The 14,950-nt window shown below is 57.1% G+C and overlaps 1 protein-coding gene and 1 long non-coding RNA gene across 3 annotated transcripts in view; both read right to left on the bottom strand.

Annotated features, from left to right (window-relative positions):
• FAM222A (family with sequence similarity 222 member A) overlaps positions 1-10,376 on the bottom strand; it is a 54,675-nt gene extending 44,299 nt beyond the window's left edge. The window contains exon 1 of one of the 2 annotated variants that reach the window (XM_004281390.3): positions 10,238-10,376. The gene's annotated coding sequence lies outside the window, so the exon portion shown is untranslated. The remainder of the gene's footprint in view (positions 1-10,237) is intronic. The other variant, XM_049698387.1, reaches the window with a different exon arrangement.
• Positions 10,377-12,439: 2,063 nt separating this feature from the next.
• Positions 12,440-14,950, bottom strand: part of LOC117197279 (uncharacterized) — a 67,230-nt gene continuing 64,719 nt past the window's right edge. Inside the window, exons 4-5 of the long non-coding RNA XR_007471853.1 lie at positions 13,352-13,530; positions 12,440-12,751 (exon numbers count right to left, since the gene is read on the bottom strand). This is a non-coding gene — a long non-coding RNA (uncharacterized LOC117197279). The remainder of the gene's footprint in view (positions 12,752-13,351; positions 13,531-14,950) is intronic.

The raw sequence follows: 14,950 nt of genomic DNA, 5'->3' as shown, positions 1-14,950 counted from the left end.
GACCTTGGGAGAGGCCCTGGCTCTCTCTGGGCCTCAGTTTTCCCCATCAGTAGAATGGAACTCATAATCCCCACAGTTTGCAGAGTGGTTTCTAGACTCCAATAGAAAGGGTGTAAAAACCCTGAGTTTCTGGCTGGCCTGGAGCCTGTGTCTCATTCCCTCCCCAGAGAGTCCTCCGAATACTTCACTCACTCATGCATGCATTCATTCACTCGCTGACTTATTCATTCAATGAACATCGAGTATCCTGATTAGGAACCTGGGAAGACATCAGTGAACAAAGACCTTCACTTGGGGAAGAGATATGACAGACAGATAACAGAAACTTTTCACATGCAGTATCGCATCTAGTTCTTATCCCCATTTTACAGAGGAAAAAACTGAGGCATGGAGGGGAAAAAAACAACAGTCTGACATCCCCCAGCTGGGATGAGGTGGTGCGGCAAGAGAACCCTAGCAGGCTGCCCCAGAGGTGAGTGCTCTCAGATGACCAGCCCACTCAGCCCTTCCTGAGGTCCCAAGGAGCGCTGACCCCATGGACAGGGCTCATCTGCCCAGCCGGGCTGGGCACCACGCCAGGTGGCCAGGACCAATGGGAAGAGCGGAGTCTGTGAGGCCTGGGCAGCCTGGGGGAAATGAATTCCTGGGGCTGCATTTCCTGGGCTAGAAACGGAAGAAGAGGCGCCTCGTTCCAGGAGCCCCACTCGTGCCCACATTTGCATCGATACTGCGCAATGCCCATTCCATGCCAAGAAAGAACAGCAGATACTTGGACAGCTCCACGGCATGTGCAAAGGCCCGGAGCCCAGAGAAAACCCAGTGGGTTCAGGAACTTCTGGCAGTTTGCTGAGGCCAAAAAAGCCTCGTCTCAGCAGTCAGGCCCCACGGGGCCTGCTCAACCCCGCCCCGCCTAGCCCCCTGACTTTGCCGGGCCCACACTAAAGGAAGCCCCCGGGGTGGATCCCAGCTCCACGCTTGGCTCCAGCCAGAAACACCCTGGCAAATGTTTTTTTGGAGTCAGTCTGGGGGGATGGGGCAGGGAGAGACGTTTTTTCTTTTTTATGGGAATTTTTTTTTTCCCTTTTGCATATGGTGGCACAGATGGGCCCATGATCCATAAAAACTGTTTGCAATTAAACTCCCACTTTGCATGGCTGGATTTGTCGGTTGTGTGAGCCACAAGCACGGGGCTCCACGCTGACGGGGAGACGGGACTTGGGGCAGGGCGGGGCCCCATTCTGCAGGACGGTTGCAGGCCCACGAACCTGCTCTGGGCTTGTGGCCCAAGATGATGGTGTGTTGAGACAGCCATGCCAGCTCCCTCTCTGGGCATCCCCCAGCCCTCGCCAGGAGTCGGAGTATGGCCAGGCAGCTGGGGTGGGGCTTGGCAGGGCTCCCCTACCCAGCGGAGACTTGGCCAGTGCTGGGTGCCCCGGCTGTGTGGGTAATGAGGGGGGAGGGAGGGAGGTAATCACCACTCAGCCCCTGCCAGAGACTGGGGCTGGGACCCAGGACAGGCAGGAGTGTGGTCGGGCAGCACGAGCCGTAATGGGGGTCCAGCGGGCAGAGTGCAATGCCAGGTTCAAGGCTGAGGAGCCAGAACCTCTGGCCCAGTTGGCAGAAAGGATATCAGGTGGTGCCAGGAAGAGCTGCCGCGGGCCAGAACTGGCTCCTTCCTCATCCCCAGGGGAACTGGCAAAGCCTCTTTGTACCTCTTCGAAGCAGGTAGGGAAATCGAGGCAGTCACTAAGAATATCTCAAGGGCCTGGGCTTCCCCTTGCCACACCAAGGGACCCTCTGCATTTGGAGCCATTTCCAAGGGTTTCCAAAGTGGAGGTGAGGGGCCTGCACCCCTTCCACTAGTCCTGGCCTCAAAATGCCACCCCAGCTGCCACGCTGGCATGCCTGCTTAATTTGGGTTAATAAATGCATCATTTGGCTTTGGGAAATCCCGCGTTCACTAATAATTGTTCCCCGATGAAAAGAAATAAGGCCCCGATACCCCCTTTCCCCTCACCCCCTCCAAGCTGGGAAAGAAAAGTCATAAAAATAGCTTGTTATCTCACCTATTGAGGCCCCGACTGGATGTTACTGCTAATTGGGTATAACATCCTTGTCTTGTTCTCTTAGAAGCTAAATCAAGAAAGCGCCACTGCTGTGAACTAATTATATCTCCGGCCTGCAGCCTGCAGCTTGTCTCTCCCTTTATTGAGTTAAAAAATGGTCACGAACCTTCATCTTTTATCCCCACCAAGCGCTGGGTCCAGGCTGCCTGCCACGCCTGGTGGTGAGGAGGGCGGACAGCCCTGTGGAAAGGTCTAGGAGGGCTTTGGGGACACGCAGCAGGGTTGGGGAAGGCGGGAAGTCCCTGCCCCAGGTACCTGCCTGGTTCCCTCCCCCAGCCCTCACCCCCAGGCCTGGTGTGCAACTTTTCCTGGAGAGAGAGACTGGCCTCTCTCCTCCTTGCAGCTGGGCCCACAGGGACACCAGGCGCGTTTCAACCCGGTAAGCATTTTCATTCATTGATTCATTCAACAAACATTTCTTGGATGCCTACCTACTATGTGCCAGGCAAGGTTCTAGGCTAAAGCCTCCAGTAGACCAGAGGTAGCCCCAAGCACCAGCTGACCTCACCCTGGGTTCATGGAGGCGCTGAATAAATACACTTAGGCAAGATTGGATCATTCCTGTGCTCCAAGATCTGCCATAGTTCCCTACTACGGGAGGGCAAAGTCTAAATGCCAAGACCACCACAGTCTCCTCCACAGCCCCGTCCCCCCCAACATTCCAGCCACATCCAGCCATACACTAGTCCCTCAACCTAAACACTCTTGCCTGTGGCTCTGAGCTGCTTCTCATGCTGTTCCCTTCACCTAAAAGGACCCCCTTCCCTTTCCCAGAGGGCCCAGCTCCGCCTGTCAGAAGTCCACCAGCCTTTAAGGCCTTGGCCTTTAATGACACCTCCTCCAGGAAGGCTGCCCGGTCTGACCCAGGCTGTGGACTTCAAGACCTGGATTTGAATGCCAGCTCAGCCACTGAGTATGTAACCCTGCTCTGCTTAATGGCTCTTAGCCTCAGTTTCCACATCTCTAAAATGGGTTAAGACTTCTTCCTAGGAGTGCTGAGAGGCACACTGCAGGTGCTCTGGGGAATGATGAATGAGAGGGTGCCCAGGAAGGACCTGGCTCTCAGGAAGAGCTCAATAAATGCTATTATTATTATCCAGACTGAAAGCATCTGCAATCTGCTTACAGCACTCCATGCTGAGCATGTGATGGGCTGTGCAACTCTGGGAGTTGGAGGAAGGTAACAGACTCTCACACCTCAACAGTCTTCATGGCTGAAGAACAACCCATATCCTCAGAGGAGATTCCCCAGAAATCCCTCGCTCTGGTACCCTGGTCCTCTGAACCGTACAAAGATGGGCTAAAGGGACCCCTGAGCTTATTGAGGCCAGGCAGGCAAGCAGGCTTCAGCACGTAGGCCCCACTGACTGACTGGTGCCACCTGCCCAGAGCCCTCCCTGGCAAGAACCCAAGGTCAGGGGAAGAACTCAGCAGGGGAAGAGGGCAGCAACTGACTGGCAATGTCTGCCAAGGGCACAGCAGTGTAAAGCAAGCCAGACCTGCCACGGATCTGCTATCCTTGACATCTTACAAAGGACACGGCTGAGGCCAGGCTAGAGTGGAGGGTGAATTGCTCAAGGTCGTGAGCTCATGAAAGCAACAGCTGGCCCAGAACTGGTCCCCTTAGCTCCTGCCCAAGGATCCTCCTGTGACAGTCCCACCCAGCCCAGCACCCTCACAGGCAGAGGACAGGCAAAAGCTTGTGTGGATAACGAAGGGGATTCTGCTGACCTGCCATGTGGCCCTGGGCTGAGCCTCAGTTTCACCATTTACACAACGGGGACAAAACCTTGCTGAGTCTCAGTTTCTCCATTTACAAACAGGGATAAAAACACCCTTCCCAGAACCACATGAGGATGTGGTTGCCGAAGCGGAAAGCTCTGTCTGGTACATAGCAGACACCAGCCGTGTCCTGTGATTCCCATAATAGGTGATGGTGTTTAGACAGAAGCCCCCAAAGCTAGCAATAGAAAGTGCCTCCTCCTCCAGGGAGCCCTCCCTGAATACTACAGCTCGAAGTAGTCATTTCCACCTCTGATTTCCTAGCATGCTTTTGAAAGACTGGGGGCCCCAGAGGGAAGGGGCCATATCTGGCTTGTTCATTGCTGTCACCCCGCCTCTGGCACAGCACCTGCACACTGTGAATTCCTATATTGTGGCGACCTACCCACTATACTGTGATGGTGTGTCTAAAGCCTCACCACCTCTCAAGGCAACTGGGCTTGTTCATCTTTGCATCCCCAGCTTCTGGCAGGGAGCCTAGCACAGAGCGGTGAATCTCCCGGAATGAACGGATGAATAAAGAGCAAAAATAGCAGTTCCTGTTTATTGCCCGCTTGCTGTCGGTTCCTGCCAAACCTCACAGCTGCCCTCCAAAGTGGACCTCTGGCCCATCTGACAGATGAGGAGACTGAGGTCACGCAGATGCTGAGGGGCAAAGCCGAGCCCCCAGTTCAGGCCTGGGGACTGCAGGCCAGGAGGCTCTGCCACCTCTGCCTCTCCCAGTGCCAAGCTCAGGCCTGGACCCTGCGGGGCAGCTGCCCCTGCCTTGGCAGCGAACCCTGGAGCAGACAGCTGGTGGCTGGACCTCCCTCCTCCTCCCCCTCCTCGGCCCCCTGCCCCACAGACTCTAGGTCAGTAAGTTCTGAGTCATTAAGTCCCCATCATCAGGAACCTGTTCACAGCCAGCCTCGGCCTTACGCCCTGACCTCCCAGGCCTTTGTCCCCTGTGCCCTCTGCACAATGGCAGGGGCTCCCAGGGCCCCAAACAGCTGCTGTGGCCGGGATGCTGGTTTGTTGTGAGGCCAGGATGACTGGCTGGGTCCTGGGCCTGAGCCCACCTAGCTCTGAAAGGCTCAGTCAAGCTCCCCCAAGCACTCCGCACACTCAAGCTCATCCCACCCACAAGCCTGTGAGAAAACTGCTATTACGCCCTTGAACAGATGAGGCAAGTGAGGCCCAGAGAGGCAAAGTGACTTGTCTGAGGACACACAGCCAGCGAGAATGGAGCCAAGGTTCATCCCAGTCTGCAACGCCCAAGCCCCTACAGAGGCTGCCAGACTGGCCTACGGGCACCCAGATCGTATTGCACCCCTCCCTGCCAGACACCTTCACTGGCTTCTGGCTGCTCTTCCCCTGGACAGGTCAGGTACTTAGCGCAACACTCCTAGCTTAACTGCACATCCTCCTAGCTTAACTCCCTTTTACCTCCGCCCTCTTATAAGCTCCCCCTGCCCCTTTGGTCATGCCCCTGGGTTCTCAAACTCCCTCCTAGTGACATCCCCATTCACTCCATACTGGGCAGATCCACCCAGTCCTCAGGGCCCAGAGCAAAAGCCTCCTCTGCAGGAAGCCCTCCACGACCAGCCTCCTTCCCCTCCTCAGTGTCTCTCCTCCAGCCCTGCTCTGGCTCTGTCTATAATTCGAGTCAGTTGCAGACTCATCTTACTCCCCATGGAGGCTGCAGGCCATCTGATTCCTTAGAGCTTTGCCACCCAGACAGTGGCCAGCAGGGTGCCCTCAACCCAGGCTGATGCCCATTGTTTACCAAATGGAAACACAAAGGGGTGAGGGAGAGGGGAGCTGGAACCCATGCCTGCCCTTTCACCCTTCTCACTGCCCACGCTGCACCCCTATTTCTGGCCATCAACAGATCTCACACTTTGCCCCTCCCTGGCTGTGTGACCTTGGGTAGTAATGTAATCTCTCTGTGCCCCTGTTTCCTCCCTGGTCAAATGGGGGTAGTAATAGCATCTGCATTTCTTAGGGCTATGACATAAACCCTGGGAGGTATCAGACAGGAATGATTACTATTATTATGTCTGTCTACACTCCACTCCAGTGGCCAGCGCGTGAATTTAGGGTCAGAGAGACTTAGGTCCCGACTGACCACTTATTGGGTGTATACTTCTGGGCAGGTGGCTCATCCCCTGGACCTCTATTTTTCCCATCTCTAAAATGGTACTAACTCCGCCCCTAGGAATGCAACCCGCCCACCCCCCCGCCTTTTGTTCCAGGCACGCAGTAGGCATTCAGATATTTCGCAACTAACAAACCAACCAACGGCCCAGGTGGAAGGAATCCCTCCCCCTTCCAGTCTCCTCCCTCACCCCACCCCTCCAGCCTCCAGAATCCCCCTCCCCACCCCCAGCCCGTGCAGACTAAAATAGTCATTAGGCAGATTTCAAAAGATGTCAGTAGCTTATAATTATAGTCGACATCCTTCTGAGATAAAAGTGATTACCTTGGATGCAAATCACTTAGCAACCAATCAGGGCGGTGGGCGGCGCCCGCAGAGGTGACCGGCCGGCGCGCAGCCCTCCTCCCGCAGCCCGCCCCCCACAGGCAGAGAAAGCGCACAATAGCTCTTGACACGCAAATGGGTTAACACAATAAAGGCGGCTCCGGCCGCTGCTGGGGGAGAGCAGCAATCCCCGGCCCGCGGGAGGTAATAAGGCGGCCCTTTTGTGTGCGCCTCCCCGTTCTCACCCCCGCCCCGGAGCCCAGAGGAATCTCCGTCGCCCGATTGAATTACGGTCCTTGAATATGAGCTGCTCCGCTAGCTTCCTCCGGTTTGTGAGGGACTGGAAGGCGGAGGGGGCAGAAGGGAGATTGGGCAGGGGGGCCCCTGGCCAGGCCCCAGGCCCCCAAGGGCTCACATGGGAGCCACGTGTGCTCACCACGTGGGGTGCTCTGGGAAGGTGGGTGGGAGACACAGCACAGGCAGCTGGAAGGGTGGGGGTCCCTGACCTGCCCTAGGGTCTTTGATCTTTGGCTCCAAGAGGGACTGGGAGAGCCATTCAAGGCCCTGTTCTGAGGATAAGGCTACCAGTGGCCATGAGAATGTGCATTTATGGAGTGCTTATGGTATGCCATCGTCTGTGCTCAGCCCTCACTGAATCCCTAACACGAGGCTGGGCAGTGGATGCTATTATCTGCTTCTTCTCACAGATGAGGAAACTGAGGCTCAGAGAGGCAAAGCTACTCACCCAAGGTCACACAGCCAACAAGGTGGACCCACTCCACAGCCTGGCTCTTAATCACGAGCCACTGGGCATTAAGAAACCCAGCCCAGTGCAGCCCCGGTCCAGAGCAACTGTGAAGCTCAGAAGGGATAGGGGGTGGGTGAGCTTATATGGAATTAGACCTGTGATAAGGATTACTGCGGGTGGAAGGTAGGGAGCTAACCTTGAGAGAGGAGACTGCTCAGAGAGTTGAGAAGGTTTCCACACACCCCCTCCACCCGCCCTGGACTGGAAGGGATGTCCAGGGTCTCCGTCACTGTCAAGGGAGCCCTCACTGGATCCTCTCCCTGCTTAAATCTCTCCCATCACCTCAGCCTCCAGGACACACCCACCCCAGGGCCACCTCTTCCCCTCAGCAGCACACTCCAGCACTCAGGCTTGCTACACGGCCACTCCTAATGCCCAGAACACCTTTCCACTCCCCTGCCTGGCAGGTCTCTATGTGTCCTTTCTGAGACTCACATGGTACCATGTTATAGGGCCCTTCCTGACCCTCAGGCTGGGTTGGGAGCCAAAGTTGTCATTGCCCCATCAACATCCTTGACTTCCCCACCAGCTGAGGGCCAACCAAGAGGGTGCCCAGAATGGCTGAGGGCAGACTCACACCCCTCCCCGAGGTAAGCCCAGAGGCGCAGGTGACAAGGAGCCTAGGGCTGGCTCTCTTGACCCTTCCTGGAAGGCAGGTTTCATGCCATACCTTTCTTACCCCAGTATTGGAGAAAGGGGTGCTGGGGGTGAGGGGAACAGGCTGCTCACAAGGCCAGGACACAAGTTGCTACTCTGCTCAACACTGTCCTGTAGGTAATGGGGAAGCAGGATTCAAACCCGGGTTTCAGTGTGGGAAGGCATTACAGTGCCTCCATAGCAGATGGCCCCTGAGTCTTACAGGGACCCTTGTCCAACAAGTGGGGGTGCCTCCCTCCACCCATGGAAGGGGGCGGGAAGACCTGGGGACTCAGGAGCCAAGGCAGTTCAGAGCTGAACCTCTGCAGCTGCCTGGCTGAGCACCTGTAGCCTGTTGCTTCCTCTGTTTGAGCCTCAATTTCCTCATCTGTAAAATGGGCCACAGCACATAAGCTACTCCAAAGAGTAACTGAGATCCTGTAAAATGCCAGGCACGTAGGAGACGCCGGGTAAGCTGGCACTCCCTCCTGCTTGTTGCCTGGTGCTATTGCCAAGCCCAGGGAAGGGAACAGAAGGAATTGCCCAATTCTGACAGCCTCTCCCTCCGCCTTGGCTGTGGAAGTGTAAATACTCCACGGAGGACCTCCGACTGCCTGTGTTTGTGGATCTCTGGCGCGCACTCCGAGTTTGTTTCTAAACTGGGAAGCTTCTAGAGGCAGCGCAAACAGCCCTTCTGCCCACCTCTCCCGCTTCTACCCCCATCTGCCGTTGCTCTGTCCTTGGAAGCCTGTGTGTTTAACGACACCATTTCAGCTGGAAATATCATCTCCCTGCCAAGCCCCCCAAAGCAGCTCCACTGATACTTATCGACCTGTTAAATCTAGCTAGATAGCCTGGTAGGAGAACGGGGTGGTGGGGGGGGAAGCTCACTACGTAGAGACTGGGGCCTGGCTTCTCATAATGACCCCCACACACTCCCCTCTGCTGTCACTCCATGCCGCACCGCTTAAGCAATGACACAGTTCTCTAACCTTTTCCTAGAAATGTGATCACAGCAGTTTCACCCACATCCGACACCGGCAGCAACTGCTGGAAGGAACTTAGAAGAGGAATCAAAGAGCCAGCAGCAGAATGCTGCTCTGGGCCTTCACAAGGAACAGGGCCAGGGCTGGGGTGTGGCGGGGAAGAGAGGGCTGCTGCCTGACCCCCATCAAAGCTGGCCCCTGGCAGGGGCACGCTTATTCAGACCTTGGCACTGATGGGCCTGACTTATCCTCCATTCACTTAATGAGCACCACACTGTGCTTGTCAAATCATCTTAAACACCAAGAGGAGAGTGGGGCAGTCGGGAGTTCAGGCTTGGCCAAGGCCCTGCCATCTTGGGGTCGAGCAGCAGGGGGAACCCCTGGACTGGAGGGGCAGCAAGCAGCAGCTCCTCTGCACCTTCCCTGGCTGGGGGTGGGTCACCCCTGTTTCCCTGAGCAGAAGTAGCCTGCTTTAAGGCTGGGGGCCCACATCATTCTGGGGACCCTGGGAACTTCAGCCTGCTGGTTGGGGTTCAGGGAGCTCTCCTCTGTAGCATCCCCTTTTGAAAGCAGAAAGTTGCTCTGCTTGGGAGTCCTGCGCCCCCAGGCACTGCCAGGCTATATGGGCAAAGCTAAACACCTGTCTTTGGGGGGAGGAGCATCAGCAGGGACAGCTGGCACTGCCTCCCTCCCCCACCCCATTGGGGCGCTGGGGATTTAGGTCAGAGGACTGCAGTTGGAGGTGGGGGAAGTCTGCTTTCACCCCTCCACTACTCAAAGGCATCCAGCCTCGCTCCAGGTTACCGCGACCCCGCCCCGTCCGGCCTTGGGTCAGGACAAGTCGCGTCGCCACGGCAACCGCAGCGACGTCAGAGGTCTGGCAGTGACGTCACGCCGTGACCCCACTGGGGAAACCATCGTCCCTGCGAGCTCTTTGTAGGAACGCGGCGGTAAGGTGAACCCTGCTACAGTGCAGCCTCAGAGGGCACAATCCTCAACGCAGCCACCTGCATGGTCGGGACACCACGTCCCCCTCTGAGCTAATGTCCCTTGAAGATTTCAGAGGCTACTCGGGAGAAGCCCAAGGTGTCCCATCCTGGGTGCTCCCCCAACCACTCTAAGACGCGAGAACTCCCGGGGAATTTTCGGATGACTGAGCTGCTACCTTTGTCTGTTGGCTTTAGGGGTGGGGTGACCTTTCCTCTCCGGCAGACGCCCCACCCAGGGCTCTGCCGGAGTCCTCACAACGAGCCCCCCGTGTCCACTCTGGCCGACAGGCCGGTCTAGACAAGTTGTGCGCGGGGGGAAAGGGGCAGACAAGGGCCACTGCTGCTTCAGGATCGCCAACAGCCCAGGGCCTCTTTATTTCCAATCTGGCTGCCCCGACACCAGAGAGTGCCCCCAGCTTCATCCCGGAACCCCGCCCCGCGGAACTCACCTAATCAGCCAGGCCGTCGAAGGGCACCAGGTCTCAGCGGCTACGACTCTCCGCTCGCCGGGTCGCAGCCATGCAGAGGTGGCAGAGGCGGCAGCGGCTGCCTGAGGAAGCCCCCTTTGGGGGCCGATGCCTCTCTCCGGGTGGGAAGAGACGCTGTCGGTGTGGTCTATCCAGGCGCCGGCCCACGCCGTCCGAAGTCGGGGGTTGGGGTTCTCTCGGCTCAGCGGGGGTCGTGCCCGCCCGGGATCCGGGCCGCGCGGGCGCTCAGGCGGCGCATCCTCGCCGGAGGCCTGTGCTCACAGCGTCCGGCGGGCGGCGCTGCGCCTCCCCTCGGGGTCCCGCTCGGGGCTGCAGCTCCCCTGGGCGCCCTCTCTGCCCGCGCCAGGAGCCCGGGGACCACGGCTCCTCTCGCCGGCCCCAGCTGCAGCCTGTCTTTGTTGCTTCCTCTCGCTCGACCGCCCGCCCGTGGCTTGCAGCCCCCCGGTTCGCCCGAGGGTGGGGGGGTCGCCTCCTCCGAGGCTGCACGCACCTGCAGCGGCCCGGCTCCTCGCTGGGCATGCACCGGCCCCCGCAGGTTGCAAAGAGAGGCGGCGAGAATGCACCGGCCCCTCCTCCTCCTGCTCGGAGCCCCGGGTGTGGGGGGAGGGGAAGCCGGAGAGCAGCGGCAGCCGCGGCGGCGGCAGCGGCGGTGGAGGCTCGGGTGCAGCCCCGGGAGCCTCGGCGCCGAGAAATAACCGGTCCGGGTGGCGCTGGGCGGATGTGAGGACGGCCCGGAGGATGGTGCACTGGGCGTTCGAGCTCTCGAGCTGCAGCAGGGGCGGCGCGCGCCGGGCTCTCACGCGCCCATGGCCCCGGGCGGCGCGTGGGGGCTCCCGGGGCCTCAGCCTCAAGCCGCCTGGCGCGCGCCGGCGCCTCGCCTCGCCTCGGGCCCGGGTGCCGCGCGCCGCGCCCCACAGGCGGCGTGCCCGGCTCTTCGCCTCCCCCGGGTGCCGCGCGCAGCCTCTCGGCGGAACCTTCAGCCCTGCAGTCCTGCCCGCTGCTTCGCTCCGGTCCGACTGACAGGCGCTAGCGCCCGCAGCCGCAGCCGCGTCTCGCCCCCCGCCCGCCCCCTGCGGTCTGGCCCAATCAGCGGCGGCCGAGAGGCGGTTACCAGGGTGACGCGGCGCCGCGTCCTGCGGGGGGCGGAGCCGGGGGCCGCCACGCGCGCTTTTCGCGGCAAAATTCAAAGGCCGGCAGGGCGGCTCTCCAACCTCCTCCCCCAAGCTGGGGCGAGGCGGAGCCTGCCTCGCGAGGACTGCAACTCCCGGCATGCAGCGCGCCAGCGCCGGTCGTAGGGGCCCCAACTGGGGGCGCAGGGCATGCTGGCACTTGTAGTCCCTTTGTCGGGAACGAGGAGTGGAAAAATCGGTATCATTTTATTGAGCAAGTATTTGGTAGCACAAGCTAGGTGCATTGTCTGCATTGTTTCACTTAATTTTGGAAACACCCCAATGAGGAGTTTGTTAAAAATAATAAAATTAATAAAAGAAGCTAACAGGGCTTCCCTGATGGCGCAGTGGTTGAGGGTCTGCCTGCTAGTGCAGGGGACACGGGTTCGAGCCCTGGTCTGGGAGGATCCCACATGCCGCGGAGCAACTAGGCCCGTGAGGCACAACTACTGAGCCTGCGCGTCTGGAGCCTGTGCTCCGCAACAAGAGAGGCCGCGATGGTGAGAGGCCCCCGCTTGCCACAACTAGAGAAAGCCCTCGCACAGAAGCGAAGACCCAACACAGCAAAAATAAATTAATTAATTAATAAACTCCTACCCCCAACATAAAAAAAGAAAAAAAAGAAGCTAACACATGTAACCAAGTATTGATACTTTACCTAAACCTCACAGACAACCCTGTGAGATAGGTATTATCACCCTCAGTTTACACATGAGAAAACTGATATAGCAGGTACTATCATTATACTCCCAACTTATAGAGAAAATTGAGGCTAAGAGATGTGAAGTGACACTCCAGAATGTTTTGCCTCAATTCATATTGTTGGCAGTGATTGATTTTGGCATCACAGCTGAGATCTGTGGAGCACTAACTATAAAACCAGGCCCCATGCTCATTGTAAGTTTCACCTCACCAGATCCTCACCACACATGTGGGAGGTAGGAGCTGGTACCCACTGCCCCAACTTAACGGATGGAGAAAATGAGGCACAGTATCACCTGGGGTTTTTGTTTTTGTTGTTTTATTTTGTTTTGTTTGATACTTCATTGGAAGTTTATTTGCCCTGCTTTTTTCTTTGGGGTCCAAATTTTGACTCCATCAAACTATACGCACCTTGCCTTTTACTTTCTAAGCAGCTTAATAGGTTCTCATTTGTTCTGTCTGATAGCCCGCGGGTTGGCCCATTTAGCAGTCCCATTTTACAGCTGGAGAAATTGAGCCCTGGGAGGGACATTTCCCTCAGTTGCCATGTGTGCATCACACAGCAAGTTGGGGAGGCAGCTTTCCAGGAAAGATCTCAGGATCCCTAAAGAAATGCAAAGCAGCAGTCAGAACTCCTCCCACCACACTCAGGCTATGTCTGTGTGACCCTCACCCCCATCCCACCCCACACCCCCCAGTCCCACAAAACCTGGGCAGGATTCTAGCCCTGGCCTTGTGGCCTTGACATTTATCTTCATGGCTCTGTGCCTCAGTTTCTTGTCTGTGTATCATAATTCCTACCTTACAGGTTGGTGTGAGGGCAGAGTGAGTTATTGCCTGGAAAGGACTCAGAACACAGTAAGTGCTCAATAAATGCCAGCTGTGGTCATTCAGATGTGGGGAGCTCTGGAGACCCTGGTGAATGTACCCAGTGGGAGGAGCTGATTATAGCTGGGCCCTAGCCTACTTCCAGGAGCCAACCCACAGCTACCCAGAGCCTGGGAGGCACCGGCAGGGAAGCTCCAGCGCCGGCCCAAGTAGGCCACGCACTGCCTTATCTAGGACAGAAGCTGGCCCTGTTTCAGGCTGCCCGCCACGCTCCCCGTTCCCAGCATCTCCCTGTCTCCATGCCCCACTCTATTTCTCCCCGCTGCCCCACCCAAACCCCCCGGAGAGGGGGGCTGTGGTGGGGGAGGGGATTCACCTGGAAACGTGATCCAGCCACCAGCTGCTTCAGCTCCTGGGCCAGCCGCCAGAGCTGCCAGTGACGTCTGGGTGGGTTGCCCAGGCGACCTGCTGTGTGGACCTGGGCGTGAACAGGTGGGGAGAATGCTTGGTGGACCCAGGCCAGGTGCAAGGCGAGGGACAGCGACAATCAAAACCCTGGGAAGAAAGAGAGAGCAGGAAGGGAAGATGGCGGCAGGGGGCCACACCAGAGCCTTTGCAAAGTTTGGGATTTCTTCTGTCGTAGGTTACCATGACTTGACACCTACTATGTGCCAAAGCGCATGCTCAGTGCTATTTATATCACATATTTCTACCTCCTTTTACCCTCACAGCAACTCTGTGAGGTCTATTCCATTATTATCCACATCTCACAGCCAAGGAAGACCATGCGACTTGCACAAGGTCACACGATGACAGATTGGGGTCCCAACCCGAGCCCCTGACCTTGATTTATTGTGCTGTGTGCCAGCCTCTCATTGACTGGGTGTGACCTTGAGGGCAAGTTTCTTCTCCTCTCTGGACCTCGGTTTCCTCTGCTATAAAATGGAGGTTGGGGCTTATAACCCAGCCCTGCCAATCAGACCCTGGAGCTGGCAACCTGTCTCTGCCTCCGTAGTTTCCAAAGATCCCCACATTATTCCAAAGTGCAGCCCAGGGGTTAGATGATCTCAAAAGGCCCCTCCATCTCCGAAGGTATGTGAGTCCATGATATGCTAAATGGTGGCATTTCAGGCAGCACCAGGCTCGAAGGTAGCTACATAGGGAACTCATCTTCCAGGTGCCCCTCTACCCTTCTAGGCAGGTGGATGTCCTCACAGATGCTCAGCCTTGGACCTTCACTTATGCCCCATACACAAGCTCAGTGCTACTGCCCCATACCATTTCCCACAGCCCACATCCCTGAGGTCAGACCCTTGTACCATTGCCCCCTGGCCCCCCAACTCTCAGCCTTGACCCAGCCTTTCCTTGCTTTTGGTCATGTCCAATAACTCTGCATTATGTGAATGGAGACAATGTCAAGATGGATTTGCCACGGTCCGTAGAACCAACAGGCAGGTCGGCCCCTGAACATTGTGTTGGCTCCAGCCAGGGGTCCAAGAGGCTCCAAGGGGGAAAGGGGACTGAGAGCACCTCATTCCTCATGTGCCCTGTATGCCCCTTACACTTCAGCCTTGTTAAAATACCTGTACATCCTCCCAGATGTCTTTCTGGCCTCCAGGCCTTTGCCCAGGTTGTCCACTCCATCTAAAATGTCCTCTTTTCCAGGTAGGTAGTTGATGCTTGCTCCGCCTTCAGATTTCAGTTAGGCTGCCACCTCCTCCAGGAAGCCTTCCCTGACTACTGCTCTCCAGGCTGGAGTGCTTCCCCTTTCATAGATGCACCCAGTCTGTGTTATAATGGCCCACTCTTTTGTCAGTCTTCCCCACCAACCTGAGGGCTCTGTGAGGTCAGGGGCTGCATTCAAACTGCTTTATCCCCAGCATGGGCCTGACATACGGTCAATGCTCAATAAAGGTTTGTTGAATTAATCTCTGAATCAATAGATGAATGTGGCCCAGGTTTCTGTTTTGTTTTC

Source organism: Orcinus orca, chromosome 15, assembly GCF_937001465.1.
Source record: "Orcinus orca chromosome 15, mOrcOrc1.1, whole genome shotgun sequence".
Lineage (NCBI taxonomy): Eukaryota > Metazoa > Chordata > Mammalia > Artiodactyla > Delphinidae > Orcinus > Orcinus orca.
This window is presented reverse-complemented; position numbering and strand designations above follow the sequence as displayed.